A 24026-nucleotide genomic window follows, 5' to 3' on the forward strand; every position below is an offset into this window, starting at 1 on the left:
GTTGCCTGTTTGAGTATTTGTTTAATAGCCTACTGATTCTGTGAGCACCAAGCCTCATGCACCGGCAAAATGTTGAATTAAGCGATTTCACAGATTCGGCTGTTTTTAATATTTGCTATGCTGTAATAATGGCTTTATAATTTCTAGTCGTTAGAACAGACTGGTATTGCTTAACATTTGCTTAACCTTTTGCACGTAGGGGGCAGTATTTTCGTTTTTGGCTAAAAAACATACCCATTTGAAACGGCCTATTTCTCAGCCCCAGAAACTAGAATATGCATATAATTGTCAGATTAGGATAGAAAACACTCTAAAGTTTCCAGAACTGTAAAGAAGAAGTTTCCAGAACTGTAAAGAAGAAGTTTCCAGAACTGTAAGGAAGAAACTAAATGGCTGAAATGATATTGCGTCTTCAGCATGGACAGCACAATAAACAGTTGCTGTTATGCGGTGCCTTTTCGCTGCAGTAGGGAGGAGAGCGAGACAACGTGCACCTGTCACACAGGCACTCGCTGTCATTTCTTTTAATACAGTGTCACCATCGGGCTCTTTCTTGAGTCATTTGTGTGTCTTAATTATTTAATTAAACAGTGTGCTTAAAGCATCAGCCAAGCTCAGTGCCTATGTAGGTGATTGTATTCAAACACATAGGGTGTGTCTGATATGGAAAAATACATTTTAACATTAGAACAGGATTAGAACAGCCCTGCAATCAGTCTTACCCTTGCTCTACTCAAAGGGCTGTATTGGAATGGCTTCATACAGATCTACGTGTATATCATTGACTGTATTGTCTTTTTAGGCCAAGAGGACCAAGAGAAACAAAGTGGAGCAGATCACTGATGCAGGTCATAAATGAAACTCTAATTTCACTGAATGTAATCCTTTTGCATGTAAATGTAATTTAGTATGGACATCTATTGAGCAGAGGACTAATAGCAGAGTGCACATGTTATACTTTCTTGGCTACTTAACTTCACAAAGTACACAAAGTTGGCTAATACATATTTGCCTCAGGAGGTTACATGTTTTTTGACTTCTTTACCTTGGTGAATGCTGCTTTGCACACAGGTCCCTCTACATCTGTGGAATTCTCTGGGATGGCAGTTCAGGGGACATCTCACCAGGGACAATCTAATGAGAAGATCCTAAGTGAGTGTGTCTCCAGGGCCTGTCAGACCAGGGCTCTTGACCTCCCGCCAATCGATCCGGATGCTTTCAACCCGATTATCATCCGGTTTCTGGAAAAACTTACTGAGGAGTATGTCCAAACTTCTATTGTAGTATTTGAATGCAATGTCATCTGGAGGATTTTATAAATTGTATGTGTGTTGGTGTGCTTTTTGGTGCTAAAAAACATCTAATTATCTCCTATAGGCAATGGAGGCAGTTAAGCATTGGCAGGATGGACCCTGTAAGTCCCTTCACCCTGAAAATGATTCATAGATATATTAATAGATGTTTCAAGAATATTAGATACAAACCTTTTATCTATCTACAGTATCATCCACATTATCACAAACAGTTTCATTCAAAGAGCTTTTTAGTAGCCTACTGCTTTTCATGCTCTCCAATGTATGCCACTTTCATGATTCTCATGAACATATGTGAGATTGTTGGTATCTCTTCGAGGAGCTTGGTTTCAGAGCCCGGCTATGAGTAATCTACCTACACTGTTTCGGTCCTACAGGTGATGAGGGCATTGCTTGCAGAGATGTGCCTGGAGATTGTGCGGTTTGTATCTGAGGCCATCCTGGAGGTCATCATCCCTGCAATTTTCCGTTTTGTACGGATATACAGCCATGTGTCTCCAGTATCCAGCAAGTCTCTGACAGAATCAGAGAGATCCTCTAGCACAAACCTGAAGATTCGCAAGAGAGGCAGCAGCAAATCCTCAAGGTGTTGCACGGCCAAATCAAGCTCCTCTCGTAATGGGTATGTTCAGTCATTCCTAAAGAAACCGGTTTCACCTAACTATTCATAACCCATTTTGTGAAAATATGTTTTGTTTATCTGTGTAACAGTTTACTCTTAATGACCAATTTAACTGATTACTGAATGATGTATTAATGTCACTACCGTGTCTACTATTGAATATGGAATGCTGTATTGTTTGCTTTGTATTCTCAAAGGTCTCAGACAGTGTTGCCAAATACTCAGGGAGATGGTGAGTCTATATCATCTGAGCCACTCAGGGACTTTTTTGGGATCACTGAGGACAGTCTCCTCACTGGTGTCCAGGATTCCTTCAAAGAGTCGCTGAACAATGTCCTCTGTATCCAAAGAGAGGACCAGGTAGACACTCAAAGTCTATCCCGGGTTATTGTTGGAGAAGTGTCAAAGAAGGTCAATTCCATAATCTCTGTGGCCATCCAAACTCCCATCTCTGGCCGAATGTCCCCTGTTATTTTTGCCAGTGGTGGTGTCTCCAGCACCAAGGTGGTTGAGGAGATGGTGTCTGGCGTTTCCAACATACTTCAGATGTATATTAATGGGAAGAGTGTTGAGCAGATTGTTCTCAGAGAGGATGGTGTTGAGGTGGATATGACACATTTAACAGGACAGGTCATGACAGCCCTCAGTGGCACTGTTTTGAACTTCAGCAATAAGGAAGAAAATGACCCCGACAAGAGGGAACTGCTTTGTGTTGTTGCTGACCATATGAAGATGCTTGAAGCTTGTAAAAGTCCAGAGGAGATGCTAAAACAAGGAGAGAGCAACCTCAATATCAAAGGTGCCAAATCTAGTCTTCGTCTGTCAACACAAAGTATGGACAGACTACTCACTGAGGAGTTTCAGACCAAGGCCACTGAATCGATCCGGGAGATTGTTAAAAGATTCAGGGGTTGTACATCATGTTGTTCTGGCACAATATCATCTAGTCCAACTCCTCGGATAGGTGAGATCAGAGACCTTATGATTGACCCTGAGGCCTCTGAGTTGGTAAGTACCTTTGTTTCAGACATGGACAATCTTACCCAGTCTATCAGGGCATCCTGCTCCCCTGCACAGGGCGAGCAGATCCTTCTTGAAAATCATCGAAGTAAGATCTGGTCTTACACTGTTGGTTGTTACTACGACATAAAAAATACGCTGAAGAGGCTTCTTACCTGTCCAGAAAAAGGGTCTCTCGCAAGTACATTTGTGGGGAGCACAAAATATTCTTTCACAATGGTTCCAACTTTGTGCCTGGACGTCGGTCATTCCAGTAATGGTGAGGCTGACACATCGGACTCCATTTCTTGTAAACCACTTTTAATAACCCCCTCATCTATGAATGAACAAAAAGGACAAAGTGAGACCCCAAAACCTCTCTTGGCTCTCAACAAGTATTTGCAAAACCAAGTCCTCCTTGACACCACAAAAGCGATTGCCAGCCAGGTTCTAGTCTTGTATAAGACTGAGGTGATGGAGAAGTTCTCATCTTCTGTTGGAGAGTGTGATTCTGAAGAGTCTCTGGAGGCCATTCTATTTGTGGATGGCATCATGTCTGACTTGAATGATTTCACCAGTTCTTGTTCCCCCTCACCATCTGAGTTGTTAGACAGTGAACAATGTCTCTCCCATCTCACTTTTCCACTTGGTCTGCAGGACAGCACCACCAACAGTGAATCTACCCAGAGTCTTCCAATTATAAATATGAAGAAACTCTCCGGTGTGTCTTTCCAGACAAAGGCTAGAAAGGCAGTGAGTGAAGATCTGAGATATGTCAACCCCTTTACAAACAGCTTACTGGGAGACTCTGAAGCATCTACATTGCTGGACACTTTTGTAACAGATGTGGAGACTGTTGTTCAGTCCATGCAGGCACATGACTCTGAAAATGTCAGAATTTCAAAAGTGAGCACCCTTTCTGCTGCTCTTATTTTATATCATAGATTTAGAGAAATGCTGAGGCGGTTTCTCACTCCCTGCCAAGACTCTGTAAAGGTCATCGATGGTGTTACACCAATACATGATGAGACTCTCAAACAGGCTCCTAGTGAAAGTTTAGATTCTCAGGTGACTTGTAATAGTGATTCTCTTGAAATCCAAGCAGACCTTCAAACCTGTACCAAGGAGGTCATTAGTCAGATCCTCACTGTGTATCAATCTGAGGAATCCATGGAGAAATGCCTCTCTAGCCTAAAAGGAGATACAGAAGACCTGTCCAAGCTTTTGGATGCCGTTGTTTCTCAGATTGACGTCCTTGCCGCCTCCAAATCATATTTATCTGTTGATGACTATGCTGTCAATACACAGGACAATTTGCACGGTGAGATCAACAATGATGAGGAGGAGGCATCCTCTAGAAGTCTTAAATCCACAGCCTTTGACAAACTATGTACTGAGGAGTTTCAAACTAAAGCCTCACATATGGCTGGTGGGATCCTTCAATCAGGGTTGATTGGCATTGTAAATACCAGCCTTGATGGTAGAAGTGCAGACATTTGTGCAGAGTCCAGTAATGATGGTGATGATAGAGATGTCAAAATCCTTCAGAAGAGTGGAACTCCACCTTTGTTCACCTCTTCTCTGCACACCAATTCTGCAGCATCCAACATCGTCATAAGCATCACTAAAGACCTTAATAGATTCACCCAGATGACTAAAATGTCTGATGCTTCAGTGTCTGGCCAGTTAGAGAGATCCCTGTCAGCTTCAACCCTTCCTGTCAGTGTTCACAACGGGGCCAATGTGAAAGGAAAGATCATTTGGCCAGGCACTGTTAACCTGTTCAACAATGTGTTCACCAAGGTCAAGGACTTTTTTGCCCAGCAACAACCGGTCCTCCTAGACAATGTGGTTGAGGCCCCCAAACATGCCGAATCCATATGCAGAACAGCTACTTCTACACAAATGACTTACAGTGAACATGAAGGCAGCCAGACCAGCATGGTAAATTATTCCAAAGCCTTAATTAGTCAGACTCTGATGACAATCCAGAGGAGAGTGTCTATGTCAGAGAGGATGAGCACCTCAGAGAAAGGCCTCTTGACTCGTTCCATCGTGGGCTCCATGTTGGAGGATGTTGACATGGTGAGAACTGATAGACACGAGATACACCGGCCATCCTCCTCAAAGTCCTCCCTGTCCATCACCTCTGCCATGACCAGAGGGTCCCGGAGTGATTTTACAAATTCTCTTCCAGGCACTCCAGTCCCCGATGAGTGGCCTGTTGAAATCTATTGTCCTATCATTAGGAGTTCGGTCATTGATATGAGTGACTCCTCAACTCATTCACAAGGGTCAACAAATTACACAAGGCAAACCATCTCTGCCATAGTTGACATTGTTATGGAGGTCATTCCAAGAGAAGATATGGAACACATAGCCACTGCAGATGATGTCACTTCTTTTACAAGAAGACTTGCGAGACTCAGCCCCAGGGACGGTCTTCAGAACTTCTCACATGAGCTCACTGACAAAGTTTATGAGCTCATAAAGAGTCACAACACCCCCCAGGCTCTTTTTGTGCCAGCTGGCAAGACCGTGTCTGACTCTATTCTTTTGAAGCTGAAGACAGGATTGAATGCTTCTGAAGAATCCAGGGAGTTTCCATCTGACCTTGTGTACTCCTTTGCTACGGAGTCAATAAAACGTCTGCTACAGCAGATTGTCTTCTGGCTTCCGCCACCATCACAAGGATCCGATTTCTGCCAAACTATCATCTCTGATGGTTGTCTGCAGGACACAAGTCGGCTTATCCCGAGCTCTTCTGCCATCTCCGTTAGTTCCTCACAGGTTTACTGTGACACAAAGAGCCTTTTCACCAATATAATGGTCAATCAGGTCATGGATACCTGTTCTGTGGCCTCCAATTCATCAGAAGAATTATCAGAGTTGATGAACATAATCAATGGGTTGTCCCCAACTGATGCTGGAACACTTGACTATGACAGACCGGCTCTCATGACCACTAGCCGTCAGTCTAGTGCCAAATCATTGCCTAGACCATCTCTGTCTGGCAGCAGCACACACAACGGTGGAACTGTGGATATTCAAGTTTTAGGAGAGGTGGAATCCAAGATGGACAACAAAGATCTGGAGATATCTAGTGCCTCTGTGCATCCATCAACTCCATCAGCCATGGACTCTGATACACATGCATCATTTGACTCCACTAGCAATGACTACACCTCTTTGGTACTTTTACTGATTGTTAGACTGCTGTCAATGATCACCCCTATCACATTACTGGAATCCTCTGACATTGGTGAAACATCAAGAGTTCTCACAAAGAGGATTCTGTCTGAGTTCTGTGGCACCTCAGGCCTTGAACCAACTCAAGCCTACCCCCAGAATCTGAAAATCAAAAAGATTTTCAAGGCTGTCTACAAGGGGCTTCTTCAAGAATTTGGGTCAGAGAAGATGCTCCAGGTTGCAATGAAGTCAACGGATTATGCATTTGACGATGCCCTGGTCAAATCATTAACTAGGGAACTACTAACGAAATGCAATGAGGCTAGCTCTTCACCTCCCTCCATGACCCAGTTGTCATCACGCAATGCACTTGGCAGTGACGAGGTAGGTAATTCTGGGCTTCCAAAAACTGGTAGAAAGGAAAAGAAGAGAGGAAGATTCAGCACTCTCTGTGGACTCAACCCAAAGGTACATATGTCATCAAAATACACATTTTTAAGATTATTCTTTATTCATTACGTACAGTATGATGGTAAACACTGTTACCCTTTGTGTGCAATTTCTCCTACTGTATAAATGACTGTTGGTTACCCAGAGTACAAAGCAGGTCAACAAGAAGAACCACTGCACTCCAACACCTTCCCAGAACCAGACCCCTGCCGTCAGTGAAACAGGTAAGTCAATACACTCAAATGTGTACTGAACAAAAATATAAACGCAACATGCAACAATTTCAAAGATTTTATTGAGTTACAGTTCATATATGGAAATCAGTCAATTTAAATACGTTCATTAGGCCCTTATCTATGGATTTCACATGACTGGGAATACAGATATGCATATGGTAAAGAAATAAACATCCAATTCTCTGGCCACAGCTCTGGTGGACATTCCTGCAGTCAGCATGCCAATTGCACGCTCCCTCAAAACAAGTCAACCAGCGTTTTTCCTTGCTCCTATTTTTCTCAGTCTCTGTCTCTGAGACATCTGTGGCGTTGTGTGGTGTGACAAAACTGCACATTTTAGCGTGGCCTTTTATTGTGTCCAGCACGAGTTGCACCTTTGTAATGATCATGCTTTTTAACCCACAAGAGTCTAAGCCCTGTCTGGGCCGAGGGGTGTGTATCGGCCTTACTGCTATTTGCCCATACAAACGCATTGAATAACAGATTCACTACATGGAACTGAAGTGTCTGTCCTAAATCTGAGAGATATAAGAAATTTGACGAAATATATATATTTATTTATATGTATATATATTTTAGCATGTTTTTATCCCCTTCTTTTTGGCACTAAACAGTCTAAGCCCTGGGGGGGGCCTATGTAACACTTCTGTGTTAAATAGGCGGATTGAGACTGCTAGGCTACCTGCCGCCCGACATTTGTAAATTATGTAGAATATTACAATTTAAATAATAATAATGCAATACTAATTCTTCACACTAACTAGGGTCAGTTAAAGAAATGTTATGTTTACATTTTCCCCCAGCAATTGTCAATGATCAAGAATCCTGCCGAACAGAGTGTATGCTCCACCAAGAAGAAACCAAGGAAGCGTTCGCTCATTTCCAGGATGTTTTCAGCTATAGGCAAAGCCTTGTCCAGTCCCTTTACTTCCTGCTATAAAAAGAAGAGCACCTAATCTATATTTCAAAATAAATATTTGAAATTAACATAATTGCATTAATTCTTCATGTTGAGTGTTTTTAATTATATATTATTGGATGATATAAAGTGTAGTAGTAGTGGAAGTTGTATAGTTGACTATATACATACATTAAAAAATAATAAGAATAGTGTGCACTTCTAGGTACAGTTGAAGTCTGATGTTTACATACACCTTAGCCAAATACACTTAAACTCAGTTTTTCACAATTCCTGATATTTAACCCTAGTAAAAAATCCCTGTCTTAGATCAGTTAGAATCATCACTTTATTTTAAGAATGTGAAATTAATAATAATTATTATTTATTTCAGCTTTTATTTCTTTCATCACATTCCCAGTGGGTCAGAAGTTTACATACACTCAATTAGTATTTGGTAGCATTGCCTTTAAATTGTTTAACTTGGGTCAAACGTTTCGGTTGGTCTTCCACAAGCTTCCCACAATAAGTTTACTGAATTTTGGCCCATTCCTCCTGACAGAGCTGGTGTAACTGAGTCAGGTTTGTAGGCCTCCTTGCTCGCACACGCCTTTTCAGTTCTGCCCACACATTTTCTATAGGATTGAGGTCAGGGCTTTGTGATGGCCACTCCAATTCTTGACTTTGTTGTCCTTAAGTCATTTTGCCACAACTTTGGAAGTATACTTGGGGTTATTGTCCATTTGGAATACCCACTTGCAACCAAGCCTTAACTTCCTGACTGATGTCTTGAGATGTTGCTTCAATATATCCACATAATTTTTGTGGATATCACATCAAATAAAACTATAAGTAATCTTATCTAAGTCCTTTACAATTTTAGGGGGTAAGTCAAGTGACAGCGAGACATAAACCAATCTGGATAACCCTTCAGCTTTGGATAATAATATTCGACCGTATAACAAAATATCTCTCATCAACCCGAGGTTCAATTAGTTAACGTTCAATTCAGTCCTTTGTTTTTCATCCTTGCATATAACAATTTCAATATAAGTAACCTTATCTTTAATTGGGATACCAAATACTTCCTGTAAAACACAATCCGTGAATGGAAATAAGACTGACTTACTGATATTCATTTTCAAACCCGAAACTAAGGAAAAGTCTTCAATACAGGAAACTGCTTTAGAAACCTCATTCCTGTCTCTTAAAAATATTACGATTCGCCTGGCATTAATAGAAAAACAGAAATGGACATTTACTATCACAGTGACTAGATGAAGAATATTAAACTTGTATACGTTCACATGAACCAGGGTCTCACAAAAAGAAAAGTTCTTACTAGTTGCAAATAAAAACAGTCCTTTGCACCAAGTGGGTGACCTAAATTCTCTATATATATATTTATACAATTGCAAATAACATTGTACCATAGATTGGTAAAAAGTAATAGCCATCAAGCTAACATTAAGTGTCAGTGTGAATTTCCCTGCCATAAAATAAATATATATATAACAAAAAGTTTGGCTCACACAAACAATGCTCTTTCCTCAAGAAATATAACGTTTTATCAGATGCAAATAAAACTCAGTCCTGCACAACTCACTTGATAAATCCAGCCTCAGATGATTCTGAGCTTCTTTGTCAAATGCTGTCAGATCCTCCTTGAACCTCAGGTTGTTCTTCTTTAAATAGTCATTTTTCTTTGCACTTTTCCATGTCATGTCCCTCACTGGAGATGAATCTCATGACCACTGGTCGTGGTGGCTGGTTGTTTTCCCCATCTCTCAGCCTACCCAGGCGGTGCACTACATCCAGAGAACCTGCAACAACATTTCGCTCCTCCTATTGCCCTGCAAATGTCTTGCTTTGATGTTCTTGTCAGATTTTTCTGCTATTCCATAAATTCGAAGATTCCATCTCCGACTATACCGGTCATTCTCGTTTACCTTTTGACTCCATTTCAGTGAGTTTCTTCTCCTGCTTTTCAACCTGAATGTTCAATGTTGCGTTCTGCTGCTTCAGAGTTTTTACTTCCTCAGCACTGAAATCAATCGATTTCTTCAGGTTAACGATACTGACAGTGTTCTTTTACACCAAATTCATGATGTTATCTGCGCTCTCTTTGATTTTAGCCGTGAGGATGCGATGTTGTCCTGTAGCTGGCTCATTGATGGTTCACTTCTCAGCTTCTTTGGAAGTTGCTCCTTGGTTGGGGTATTCGGGTATGAATCGCATTCACCCCCCTTTTTTACACTGCGAGCATATGAGTGAGTTTCAACAATGCCTCTTTTCTCCTTGGAAGTTTCAACATCCATTATCTCAGCAACAGTTTGGTCATGTCCTGATTACATGCTACTAGCTATGAAGACGTTAGCAGGCTAACTTAACGGCACACGCTGAAACGTTTCGATAGCTAGCTTGTTCATTGGAAATCGTCAAAAATATGTCAATGGTTAAAAGAATTACAAAATTATTCATTGTATGGTTAGATATCATTTTGTGAAAATAACAAATTTGCAACTGCAGTCTAAAACTATAAACTTTGTGAGAAAACCCAAAAATTGTTCCTCAGCTAGAAATGTTCCACCCTCTCATGTCGCCATCTTGACCATGTCACTGATTTCATGGAGCTCTCCTGCACATCATTTACACAGCGATGTACTGTAATGCGTACATACATTTGACTTTTGAGTGGCCCGGGGAAATGAGTCTTTTTCAAGCTTTTCTAAGCAATTTTTGTATCTCTTTCTTTGTAATACTGTATGTATTCAATCATTTCGAATTGATCACTTCCCACTGGGCACATAATCAATTCAATGTTTATTCCACGTTGGTTCAACGTAATTTAATTGGAATTACATGGATATTGTGTCACAGTGAAATTTATAATCTGCAGTCAATTTCATTATGTTTTCATGTGCCATGATTCTGACATTTCACATATGATCCTCATAGGATTAGGCTACATAATTACAGTGGTGCAGTAAATGTAATCTCAATTCAATACGATGTGCATATAGTGTACATATAGCCATTATAGCTATTAAACCCATGTTCAGTGACTGTAATCTGGGAAGCAAGTGGCCTAATATGTTTGTGACGTTCCATGGAACCCACAGTGTTGTTTAAAACTAGATTCTGATTGGCTTGCAGGTCATTCTACAGTGTAAATTATAAATGAAAACGTGTTTTTATATCAGTGTTACAGATTCACATTACCGAGCATGTCTCAACCCGTACCGCGCTTTTATCTGCCTAAAGGTATCTTCACGCACGACTGGACAGGCCTTTTGGATACGCTTGTCCAAGGTAAGGATATGCGTCAAGCTATAGCCTAAATAACATGGACCAATGTTTTAATGGAGGTAAGCACTACACTTCTGATGGGTTTAAAGATTGTATTACATTATCTAATAGTGAGAAAGTAAACCCCAGCTGTTATTCTTTTCACAGGGAAGGACAATCCCCATTATGTCATGAACGTTTCATTGCTGAACAACCATCGATATTTTCCTCTAATTTGGCTCCTGTTTCTCCAACAGTGAGCAAGACCTGCCAGCAGAGCTCACTGGAGCAGGGAGACACGCCGTCATCCTTTTGGCGCCTGACAAAGTACACTTTTTCTCTTCTAAATAACACTATAGTAACATCTTCTGCACAAAGTTACATTCCTAATTAGATTGGTGTTAAGTGAGAACGAATCCTAAAGATGGTCCAATGGGCATGGTCTGAAGCCTCTCGCCATCTCAGTGTGTTGAACCACCTGATTTCTTGCAGGCTTGAGATTCAGATCCTGCTGAACGATGTTAAGCAGTCGATTAACCACATGCAGGGGACGCTGAACACCATGCAGGGGCAGTGTATTGAGTTGCAGACTGCCATGTCTAAGGTAGTGTCAGATGAGTCTCAGGTACAGAAGAATAAGTCTATGATGGTATGGTGATAATGATTGAGATGGTGATTATAATAATGATGACTAGCGGTACCCCACCCTAAGGGCGGTAAATCATTGGATCTGATTAATTTACACTAATAATAAGCTATTGTCAACTTCCCGTCTATGCTTATCTTGCTCATTGCTCACTGTCAATTGCTGACTGTTATCCTATGTGTTTAACTATTATTGATTTCTCACAGAAAAATAATTTGGTTGCAAATGTACCTGGGGCCATGTAAATAATTGTTAGGCTACTCATTTTGAATCCACCGGTGGCAACTTGTGTGACCATAAAAGTCTGTGTGCGACTGGGCACAGTAAAATCATTTGGTTACTGACCTGCCCTACATCATAGATGGCCCTTCAAGTCAGAACTAGGAAATTCTGTCAGTGAGCATTATGGGTAATTATCCTACATACTTACATCTAATACTTTATGATAGCATCATCTCCTGTAGTAACAGTGCCATTCCAAACACAATAAATGTGAAAATGAACAAAGATACAAAATATTGCTAAAGTGAAGAAAATCAGCTCAAAATTGTAGGAGGAAATGCCCCTGCAGCAGGGTGGCTTACGGTATTATAATATATTGTAGATAACATTAATATAATTTGTGTATTTACAGTATCAGTACGCATACAAATGAAAGTATATGCTAGGGAATGATCTACACTGAGTGAACAAAACATTAAGAACACCTTCCTATTGAGTTTCCCCCCCTTGGTGGTGGACCATTGTTGATACTCAGGGAAAAGTGTTGAGTGTGAAAAATCCAACAGCATGGCAGTTCTTGACACAAAATTCTACCATACTCTGTTCAAAGGGACTTAAATATTTGGTCTAGCCCATTCACCCTCTGAATGACACACATACACAATCCATGTCTCAATTGTCTCAAGCCTTACAATATTTTTTTAACCTGTCTCCTCCTCTTTATCTATACTCATTTAAGTGGATTTAACTAGTGACATCCATAAGGGATTATAGCGTTAACCTGGATTCACCTGGTCAGATATGGGGTACACGGGTATCACATCATTACATACATGGCCCTACTGCACCTGCATTCCAGCATCTGGAATTGACTCAACATGTTTGAGGTGGGGGATCAATACTTGTGGGGGTAGAATGTATGATTCTGATATGTACAGGTAAATTCATTGTCTATGTGTGGGGGGGGGGCGTCCATGTTTGTGTCCGTACTCTGAGGTGTGTTTGAATATGAATGAGCTGCAGTGTTGTGATGTGTCCTATCCCGTCCTTGCAGAGTGATCTTCCTTGGCCTCATCACATGTCTCAGTTGCTCCTCCTTTGGAGGGAGGGGGACACCACCACGGGACAGCCCCTACACTTATCGCTAGAGATCGAACTTCAGACTCCCTCCAAAACCACTGAACCCTTCAACACACCGAAAGAGTTTATGATGCACACCCTTAGAGGGCGCCGGAACAGGATAACTCCCTCCACCCTCACAAAGACACAGAGGAGGAGGAACTATCCAACACCCAGGGAGAGAGAACGAGTGACCTCAATCAAACACAGCCAGAAAGTGGAGGTGGAAGAGGCATTAGATAGATGGAGGAGGTTACCCCAGAGGCCATTCCTCCTGTTCATGTGAGCAAGAAAGAGCAGATGGCTTCTGATCAGCCAAATGGCAGGCAGAGGGAGAGGTCATAGTGATTCACACCCACAGAGAAAGACAACCCACACAAGCTCTTAGTTGAGATGAACCACACAGAGGTAGAGGCAGAGGGCTTTCAGGCCTAGCAAGTCCCATTTACTTAATGATAATTTTTCACTGTCTTCAACCCTCAAGAACCAGGGTGAGTCTGGGTCACCCTTTTACTGGGCAGATAGAACTTGCATATCGTCAAAGACTAGGCCGAAACGTTAATCTTTTAACCTTGCTTGAATAAAACAATGCATTTTTTATAGTGAGCAAGAGTTGGGCTTTTTCCTTTTCTATGATGATTCAAATATTTGGTTGCACCTCAACTCAACGTTGGTTGAGCGCCCTCTGTTTTTGTTGTCAAATAAGACATGTTTTTTTAAAATGTACAAAGTAAATTATTCAAAGCATCAACATTGGGATGTGTCCCACTTATTTACACAACCTAATCCACACTTGCAAAGTGAAAGTTTATAGAAAAGTTAAGAAATTAAGTAGTAAACAGAAGAAAAGCAGAATTGAGTTCAATTATAATGTGAATCATTTAATGCTCTATGGTTCAATCCCTTTTCTGCAGGTGTGATGAATAATTAATATTGTTCCTCCTCTTCCTTGTGGCAGGTGCAGCAGCACACTGCCCTCCAAAGCCTGCAAAATAATCGCCGGACTGCCCCTTTCCTAGCTCTGCATGGAACATCCAGTGTTACGTCCTTGGTGACGTGTGGGGTGACATCCGGGATGACCACAGCAACATCCTCTGGAAAGGGAAAAAAGAGGATCAGAATGTAAACTAATGCAAACCGTAGCTTCTTAACACTGGCCAGTTGAAAGGTTCTGCTAAGATGTCATGACAAACGACACCTGTCAGAGTGCTCTCTAAGTGTTACTCACCTGCTTGGATGTCAGCTGGCAGAGTGGCGAAGACGGCCATCGTGAGAGTCCTTTCTTCAGGTGTGACGTCCACAACCTCCAAGAGGGAAGAGATGGGCTCTGCCTCTGTATTAGGGGTTATGTCCACAACATTCAGGTGGGAAGAAGCCGGGTCTGCCTCTGTATTAGAGGCGATGTCCACAACATTCAGGTGGGAAGAAGCCGGATCTGCCTCTGTGTTAGAGGTGATGTCCACAACATTCAGATGGGAAGAACCTGGGTCTGCCTCTGTGTTACTGGTGATGTCCACAACATTCAGGTGGAAAGAAGCCTGATCTGTCTCTGTGTTAGTGGTGATGTCTACAACCTCCAGGTGGAAAGAAGCCTGATATGCCTCTGTGTTAGTGGTGATGTCCTCAACCTCCAGGTGGGAAGAACCTGGGTCTGCCTCTGTGTTAGTGGTGATGTCCTCAACCTCCAGGTGGGAAGAACCTGGGTCTGCCTCTGTGTTAGTGGTGATGTCCACAACCTCCAGGTGGGAAGAAGCCTGATCTGCCTCTGTGTTAGTGGTGATGTCCTCAACCTCCAGGTGGGAAGAACCTGGGTCTGCCTCTGTGTTAGTGGTGATGTCCACAACCTCCAGGTGGGAAGAAGCCTGATCTGCCTCTGTGTTAGTGGTGATGTCCTCAACCTCCAGGTGGGAAGAACCTGGGTCTGCCTCTGTGTTAGTGGTGATGTCCACAACCTCCAGGTGGGAAGAAGCCTGATATGCCTCTGTGTTAGTGGTGATGTCTACAACCTCGAGGTGGGAAGAAGCCGGGTCTGTGTTATGGGTGACAACAACAATCCTGATGAGCTCTACTACTACAAGGAACCAAGATGTCATCAGAACAGGCATCTGTCAGAGTGCTCTCTATCAGTGCTACTCACCTGCTTGGATGTCAGCTGGTAGTGTGGTGGAAGCGGCCACCGCGAGGACAGTGGGGACTGGTAGGGTGGCTGCAGGGGGCTGGAAGCAGCTCTGCACCTCGTCCGCCACAAAGGCACAAACAGAGCTCGTATAAAAAGGGCTCTGCAGGTCATCGGTGGAGAAGGACTGACTGATTCTCCCGAGGATCGACCACACAGAGTCAAAAGCAGCAGCCCGGGAGAAAGGGATGTGAGGGGAAGGGTCCTTTAACATGCAGGAGAGCTTCTCCACTACGGCCGCCACCATGCCCACGGCCATCCCGCTTATAAGGATTGGGTGCTCTGAATGGCCTTCCTCTGGCTGAAGCCACAGGGCCAGGAGGAGCCTGGGCACCACCTCCACCACCACCTGAGATGGGCTGAGCAGGTTGCTACTGGGCTCTTTGGACTGCTCACCCAGAATGCTCCTCACAGCTCTCTCCACGATGCTGTGGACCTTAGGATCGCTGAAATCAACAAAAAGGAGAAGACAACGCTAAACGATGTGCAATGTGCTCACAGAGAACACTGTCTTAGTCTGTTTCTGCGTAGTTCCAGATGTGTAGATAAATGGATCAAGTCATATGCAGGGCAGTACATGGAACTCACATGTCAGCTGGCGGGGTGCGGTGCATGGAGCGGCGGAGCTTGCAGAAAGCCTCGTGCTCTATGTTCATCATTAAGAACTCTTATGACCACCTTCTCTAAACTGTCTTGAAATACAACTCTCTTTCTGTTGTTTATGTTTTTGTGGGATGACTCTTACCTGTTTATTGTAATATGTTTCCTCCCAGCAGGCCTGCAGAGTCTGAAAATTAAGACTGCTTCTACAGAATTCCTTTGAAGATCATGAAAATAATGATGCTTTGTTATGCACATTATGCACAGGCATTTACAGTATGCTAAAATTAATTTCTCCTAAGATTACCTTTGTGGGACCATAAGTGAACTCCGGAAAGCACCAAACCCTATCCATGGTAAGATGAGGAAGAAATGCAGTGCTATAGATATACGGGATGCTCTGGAGATAACAGGAATGACTTAAAGTCGCGAATGATCAATGACTGTGGAGTCGTCCAATATGCTGCACTTAGAATTGAGTTGTAGGGATGTTTGGCGCAAAGTAGAATGTTTACATTCTATTGCCATGGAGAAATGGAATGTGTAGAACCTGTATAAATGGGTATGCTTCTTTGTCTTTATTTCGTGAAAGATTAAACTCTTTATTATGTCATAATGTGTATATGAGGATGTAGGAGCCCATCCCGATTCATGACGCAATTATCGGGGTGCATGTTGTTTAGACCAGCTAATCCAACCTTGGTTTACAAGTTAAATACATTGTTTATATATGCCTATGTAGCGTGGTTCGTTCTGCATTGTGTACTTTTAATTAGGATAATTTATATTATCCACATTGTAACAAATTTATGGTGCATAACAGTACCTTGTGTAACATTACCACGGTTTTATATTGAACAATTTCGGAGCCAAGGACAACATACCTTGCAAGCCGAAGGTCAGGCAAAAGAGAACAATAAGGGGGTATGGAAATACAAATAACCTGCGATGGACCAAACCAAAATATACAATCACATGTATGTACAATATTGATATGAAAAAGTGTTTTTACACCAAAGAAAAACATTAGCTATGCAGCTGTAATTCAATAAAAAAAATACACTGAATTATTATTATTATCAAATTATTAACATCCCCTCTTGACCTGGCCTATTTGAATTGGTCCTTGTGTGCAATTTGGTGAATAATCTAGGGGAACAACATCACACTGCTCCACCTATACAAATCTATCGACCACATCCATTTAAAGCAATGATTGTCAATTGAAAATGTGGTTGTTGTGTTATCCTGTTATCCTCTTAAGCACATTATTACAATATTTCCAAGCTCTGAATTGACACAAGGAACACCTTTGCAAAGATATTCGGTTAAAAATAAGAGTATGATTTGGATTGTATGAATAATAGTGTAGTAAACAGTATCGCTCAGCGCGGGAACTTTTGGTGTTTGGAAAGTATCCGTTATAAGTCTCCATGACACGTATCACTTCGTTGTCTTGTTGGTAATAGTAAAAATGCATGACAGTCCGCATTGTAATGGTCTAACAGGTGTTTTTCATGTTGTTTCTCACATTAAACAGACATTTGAGAACGGAATTGCTTACAGTTGTACCTACGACCTCAACACCCAATCTACTCACACGCGCAAATACTCACATTCAGACTCATACATACAGCTGTCCTCCCCTTACATTCTTTGGTCTCTATTTTTTTACATTTGTCAGAGAAAACGACTTTTTTGTGTATATTGCACCTTGCACTGACTTTACTGAACTCTGGAGAAAACGAACATTGCTGCTGGGTGAGGACATCTGACAATGTGCTCTCCCGTCCATTAGACATTTTGTCTGCAGGAACTCGCTCTTTTTCACTCGGTCCACTCGTCCAAGTGCCGATGTATTTGTGGCATGATGTGAACAGTACAAATTTGTTGCACTACCAAGGTCTAATGGTTTTAAATGACTGTTTTGTATTGTCTGGAAACTCACTTGTAGAATTCGCTTGCGGTAGGTCTCTTAAAAAAGAGAAGCTGTACAATGTTATTAAACCGAGGTGCCTAGTTATTCTTCTTTTGTTGATATCAGGTAACGTGCAACCTAACCCTGGCCCTGATATACAATGTCTCCAAACCCCCTCTGATTTTAAATCAAGATCTGGTTTTGGTATTTTTCATTTAAATGTACGCAGCCTGTTGTCAAAAATTGATGGGGTTAGGATTTGGGCTAAATCAACTGATGCTGATGTAATTGTGTTTTCTGAAACCTGGCTCAGCAAGTCTGTTTTTGTGGTTACAATGTTTATCGCACTGATTAAAGAAAGGTGGGGGTGTGGCTATATATGTAAATACTAAAATTCCCTGTAAGTGTGGCAAAGTCTGAAACTATATGTAAACAGTTGGAATTTCTTGCTTTGAATATTGACGTTTCAAAGGGTCTCTCTATAACTCTCTATAACTGTGATTGGCTGTTATAGACCCCCCTGTGTTCTCGATGATGCATTTTCTTCTTTGACACACCTTATGTCTAAACTTCTAAATTACCGTGAAATGAACTTGATTGGTGATCTCAACTGGTGTTCGTTAAAGCCTGTGTCTGATGATTTAAAAAATGTTTTGTAATTCTATGAATCCTACCCAGTTGATTAACTCACCCACTCGCCCAAATCTTAAATGCCCAGATCAATCTACCCTGATTGATTTGATATTGACAAATGTTCCACATAAATATTCTGCGGTTGGTGTTTTTTGTAATGATTTAAGTGACCATTGTGCTGTTGTTGCTGTTAGAAATACTAAGGTTCCTAAAACAAACCCACGTTTTATTCGTAAGAGAAATCTGAAGAGTTTTAATGAGCAGGCTTTCTTTCATGAATTGTTTTATTTTGACTGGAGCAGATTGAGTTTATCCCTGATGTGGAAACTGGAGCAGATTGAGTTTATCCCTGATGTGGAACCTGGAGCAGATTGAGTTTATCCCTGATGTGGAAACTGGAGCAGATTGAGTTTATCCCTGATGTGGAAACTGGAGCAGATTGAGTTTATCCCTGATGTGGAAACTGGAGCAGATTGAGTTTATCCCTGATGTGGAACCTGGAGCAGATTGAGTTTATCCCTGATGTGAAAACTGGAGCAGATTGAGTTTATCCCTGATGTGGAAACTGGAGCAGATTGAGTTTATCCCTGATGTGGAAACTGGAGCAGATTGAGTTTATCCCTGATGTGGAAACTGGAGCAGATTGAGTTTAGCCCTGATGTGTAAACTGGAGCAGATTGAGTTTATCCCTGATGGCCGCTGTCTACTGTCATGTAGTGCTGGATGACAGATATCGCTATGTCGCTGCTGTCCATGGTCCTGAAATATACAAACAAGGCTATTTGCATATGTACGACCGTCCAAACTTGACCCCACACACAAACACACACATTGATGCTAATTTCTCACACACTTTTGAACATTGCACAACCTGCAACAAAACACTGAAAGAGCATTTTATTCCAAATGTGTTTGTGTTTGAATAAAGACCCGAAGAATGAAATCAATGTGTGGATGTTGATTGGACAATGTATATGTGCTTTGCAGAAGCCATTTTTTTTGCATTCCCTGTAGCGTGTATTTTACTGGAGTATGATCAGATTGCTTTGTTTAAATCAGAAAAGTCTGGACACACCTACTCATTTAAGGGTTTTTCTTTCTTTTTACAATTTTTTACATTTTAGAATAATAGTGAAGACATCAAAACTATGAAATAGCACAATTGGAATCATGTAGTAAGCAAAAAAGTAGCCATCCTTCTCCTTGACCACTTTGCACACTTTTGGCATTCTCTCAAACCTGTTCATGAGCTAGTCACCTGGAATGCATTTCAATTAACAGGTGTACCTTCTTAAAAGTTCATTTGTGGAATTTCTTTCCTTCTTAAAGCGTTTGGGCCAATAGGTTGTGTTGAGACAAGGAAGGGATGGTTTACAGAAGACATCCCTATTTGGTAAAAGACCAAGTCTCAAATAAGCAAAGAGAAACAACAGTCCATCGTTACTTAAGACATGAAGGTCAGTCAATAAGGAACATTTCAAGAACTTTGAAAGATTCTTGTAGTGCAGTCGCAAAACCATGAAGCGTTATGATGAATCTGGCTCTCATGAGGCGGCGTTCGGCGGTCATTGTCACAAGCTTTCTAGCTGCCACCGATCTACGTTTCTTTTTCCATTTGTTTTGTCTTGATTGTACACACACCTGGTTTACATTCCCTCATTACTAGACTGGGTGTGGCTCTCGACCCGAAACCTGCCCCTCTGCCTGCCCTACCGAAAGCTGGGTCCGCGGTTTGTGGGGCCATTTAATGTCCTGAGGAGACTGAACGAGGTGTGTTACAGGTTACAGCTCCCACCCGATTACCGTATTAACCCCTCAATCATGTGTGTCACTTCAGGCTGGTGGTGGCTGGTCCGCTCCAGGAGTCTGAGGTGCGGGAGGTTCCTCTGCCCCCTCTGGACATCGAGGATTCGAGGCATCGGGCGAGGGGCCTTCAGTAACTTGTGGAGTGGAAGGGGCACGGTCCATAGGAGGCATGCTGGGTTCTGGTGGAGGACGTGTTGGACAATTAAATTCTGCAGGATTTCCACTGTCTCCGTTCGGATCGCCCTGCACCTCGCCCTCTGGGTGGTCCCCAAGGTTGGTGTTGGTGCGCTGCTGGAGCCCCGCGTCAAGGGGGGGGGGGGGTACTGTCACGACTTCCCCCGAAGTCGGTCCCTTTCCTTGTTCAGACATCGTTCGGCGGTAGACTTCACCGGTCTTCTAGCAATCGCCGATCCACGTTTCATTTTCCATTTGTTTTGTCTTGTTTTCCCACACACCTGGTTTACATTTCCTCATTGCTTGAAGTGTATATAACCCTCTGTTCCCCCCCATGTCTGTGTGTGGAATTGTTTGTTGTAAAGTGTATGTGCACTTCAGACTGGTTTGCGATGGGTTATTTCAACCCATATTTTGTTGTTCTGGGTGCTGTTGGTTTTCTCCTCATTAAACTGCTCCGGTTATAACCCAGTTCTGCTCTCCTACGCCTGACTTCCCTGCAGCCCATTACGCACCTCCTAAAAGATCAATATCTTAGGTCTTGTACCATTGATTTTTCCAAGCGCTGGGATGTGCAGAACTTAGAACGTGGAGTTAATGAAATGCCCAGGAAATGGCACAGAAAATGTGGGGCGGCCTCTCCATAAAAGTCAATGGCCACACACCAATACATGGATTTGACAGTCAAATTATTACTTAAATAGCAGTCAACTGTTGTCACTGTTGTTATTCTATAGAGGGTTGTGATTCGTTTAGGTTAACTAACAAAAAAAGTGGTCTGGTCCCTTTTCCATGATGAAAGCCTCCCGAAATTAAAATCCAATATTCCAAAATATAGATATAAGCCTTCAAGTACTCATCTAACCAACTTCTTCAGGGCCAGCCAGTCCCCCTGTCGCCCTGAAACCCAAACCCCATAAGAAGCCCAAATACAATCTGCCCTTGCCCAGTATACATACAAGGTCAGGGGACAACACTGGTTTTTCATCTTGTAGTTCAACTTGTTTTATACACAGTTTAAAGGGATAGTTCATCCAAATTACAAAATGACTTAAGTTACGTTTACATTTCATTTGAAATCCAATGCATCCAAAGTGTACATTAGTCTTTCCTGGTTCATAACATATTTTTTGGTCCCTTTCAGATCACAGCCATATCATCAGTGGGCGTCAGGCTTGTAGGAGACATGAATTATCTGTGAGATTCAGTGAACAAGGCTAGAAGGTGAGATTCCATCTCTCTTAACTGCTCATTGTACTGAATAGATAATCATGAGCTAACATTGTACCACCTTATTTTCTGTAACAGACAGTTAGTATTCTAGGGAAGCAAGGCATTTGTGTAGAATGTGCATTGTAGAGTATGTTCATTGCATTCTTTATCATAGAAAGAGTCTGTTCTAGTCATTCATCTAATCTTGTCATTCGATTTCTATGGTATTTCTCTCCATTAGGACTGGGTATTGGCTCCTACGGGTTACTCTGCCTTCTACTGTGATGGAGAATGCCTCTACCCTCTGTGTTCCTGCATAAACTCCACCATCCACACTATGATCCAACTAGTGGTCAGTATGCACTACTACACCCTCTCTCACATGAACGCTAACATTACGGTTTCAGTGGGAAAGACGGGAAATGGTTCAGACATTAATGGCAAATATAAAAAACTAAGATACCGAAGTTACCGGAGTCTACAATGGCAGACTGTTAATGTAGGGCTAGTGAGAAGTAACATTCAAGACTGAAGCAATCCCCTCTAGTGGTATACTTTATACTGTACCAGGTTACTACACACACTGATAATACAAAACATTGAGGACACCTGCTCTTTCCATGACATAGACTGACCAAGTGAAAGCTATGACCCCTTATTGATGTCACTTGTTGAATCCACTTCAGTCAGAGTAGATGAAGGGGAGTTAAAGAAATATTTTAAAACCTTGAGAGAATTGAGACATGGATTGTGTGTGTCATTCAGAGGGTGATTCAGCAAGAGAAAAGATGAACGGGGTATGGTAGTAGGTGCCAGGCGCACCGGGTTAAGTGTGTCAAGAACTGCAACACTGCTGTTTTTTTTCATGCTCAACAGTTTCCCATGTGTATCAAGAATGGTCCACCACCCAAAGGACGTCCAGCCAACTTGACACAACATGGGCCAGCATCCTTGTGGAACGCTTAGGGCAGCTTGTCGAGTCCATGCCCAGACGAAATGAGGCTGTTCTGAGGGGAAAAGAGTGTGCAACTCAATATTAGGAAGATGTTCCTAGTCTATTGTGGACTCAGTGTATGTCATCCTACATGTTTTTAAATAGTACATTATTTTTTTATTTAACTAGTCAAGTCAGTTAAGAATAAATTCTTATTTTCAATGATGGCCAAGGACAAGTGGGTTAACTGCCTGTTCAGGGGCAGAACTACAGATATGTACCTTGTTAGCTTGGGGGTTTGAACATGCAACCTTCCGGGTTACTAGTCCAACACTCTAACCACTAGGCTACCCTGCCGCCCCAGTATCACAAACCACTGTACAAAACCATATAAGTGTGGGCCTGTAGTATCTGTAAATCAACTAAACATAGTTTTTTATTTCCATATGCAGATAATAAAGCATCATTGTTCATGTAATATTCTAATATATGCATTATACCTCCAGGAAGAAGAAATGGTCATAAATCAAATAGATGAAAAGACAGAAACAAAATGTTTTTGAACTACAACTTATTTTATTTTACAAATGTCAAATTCAGTGCAAAGTAATGTAGTGCATTGGTGTCTAGATCCCTGTTGGGTGACAAAGTGTCACAATAATCCTGTGGGGAGAGAAAACAAGAGAACATCATTAAATTAATGGGTGTTAACTAATCAGGGTTCAACAAAGCACTTCAAGTCCTCAATTCCTTCAAAAGAGAGAGAGAAGGAGAAAGGAGTATGGTCCCTGCAGTAGGACTACATGCTGGCCATGAGGTTCTCCAAGTGGTACTCCAGGAGGCTGGAGAGCTCAGTGACCAGAGACTCGGAGTTAAAATACCAGGCCAGCTGCTGGCCAAACATGTCATCTAGCAGAGCCATCAGTCCGCCCTGAAGAGAACACCACACAACACATAGAAAATGGCTCTGAGTTACTAGCTTATCAAGAGGAGAGAGACAATTAGAAATACTCCCCCTAAAATGGCATTGAAATCTGGTTAACCATGAATAAGGAAGTCAAAAGGAAGTACACTAAGAATATGGAAGTAAACAGGAAGTAACCTCTTGACTCTTACATTGAGCAGCAGCAGGTATCTGTCAGCCTCTGGCTCCATGTTGGCAGCAGTGGGCAGGAAGGAGTACAGGAGAGCGTACAGACGCTCCACGAACCCACCAGGGTGCTAAAGGAAACAAAGGAGGAGAAAAGAGAAGAGGAATTTAAGTGAAACTGCTAATAGAGCGATATCAAAACATGTTCCAGTGAGATGCTACTTACCACCATCAGGGACTTCTGAGCTGTCATCATCCCAAACAGCACCAGCTCAAAGAGGACATCTATCATGTTCACATGATGGATCTAGGACAAGAAAACACGTTTGGAGAAAATAGGAATGATTTCATATAGATCAGCTACTGTGATGTATAAAAGACATGCATGTGGAAGAACTCAGTGAGACTTGAAAGAGTTAATGAACTCACCTTTGCCTCAGCCAGCTCCCTCTCAATGTCATTCCGCTTGGAGGGTTCACTCAGGTAGTCCACAAAGTCAAT

General features: G+C 42.0%; 3 long non-coding RNA genes across 3 annotated transcripts; all 3 read left to right on the forward strand.

The window, feature by feature from the left end:
- Positions 1 to 800: 800 nt before the first annotated feature.
- On the forward strand, positions 801 to 1416 carry LOC116362692 (uncharacterized). The gene is made up of 3 exons (XR_004207777.1): positions 801 to 848; positions 1072 to 1261; positions 1378 to 1416. It is a non-coding gene; the product is annotated as an uncharacterized LOC116362692 (long non-coding RNA).
- A 4959-nt stretch (positions 1417 to 6375) lies between these two features.
- LOC116362693 (uncharacterized) lies at positions 6376 to 7806 on the forward strand. Its single transcript, XR_004207778.1, has 2 exons — positions 6376 to 6797; positions 7613 to 7806. It is a non-coding gene; the product is annotated as an uncharacterized LOC116362693 (long non-coding RNA).
- Positions 7807 to 9467: 1661 nt separating this feature from the next.
- Positions 9468 to 13621, forward strand: LOC116362694 (uncharacterized). Its single transcript, XR_004207779.1, has 4 exons — positions 9468 to 9932; positions 10911 to 11019; positions 11253 to 11620; positions 12918 to 13621. It is a non-coding gene; the product is annotated as an uncharacterized LOC116362694 (long non-coding RNA).
- Positions 13622 to 24026: the final 10405 nt, after the last annotated feature.

The sequence above is a fragment of the Oncorhynchus kisutch genome, unplaced genomic scaffold (assembly GCF_002021735.2).
Source record: "Oncorhynchus kisutch isolate 150728-3 unplaced genomic scaffold, Okis_V2 scaffold870, whole genome shotgun sequence".
In the NCBI taxonomy this organism is placed as follows: Eukaryota; Metazoa; Chordata; class Actinopteri; order Salmoniformes; family Salmonidae; genus Oncorhynchus; species Oncorhynchus kisutch.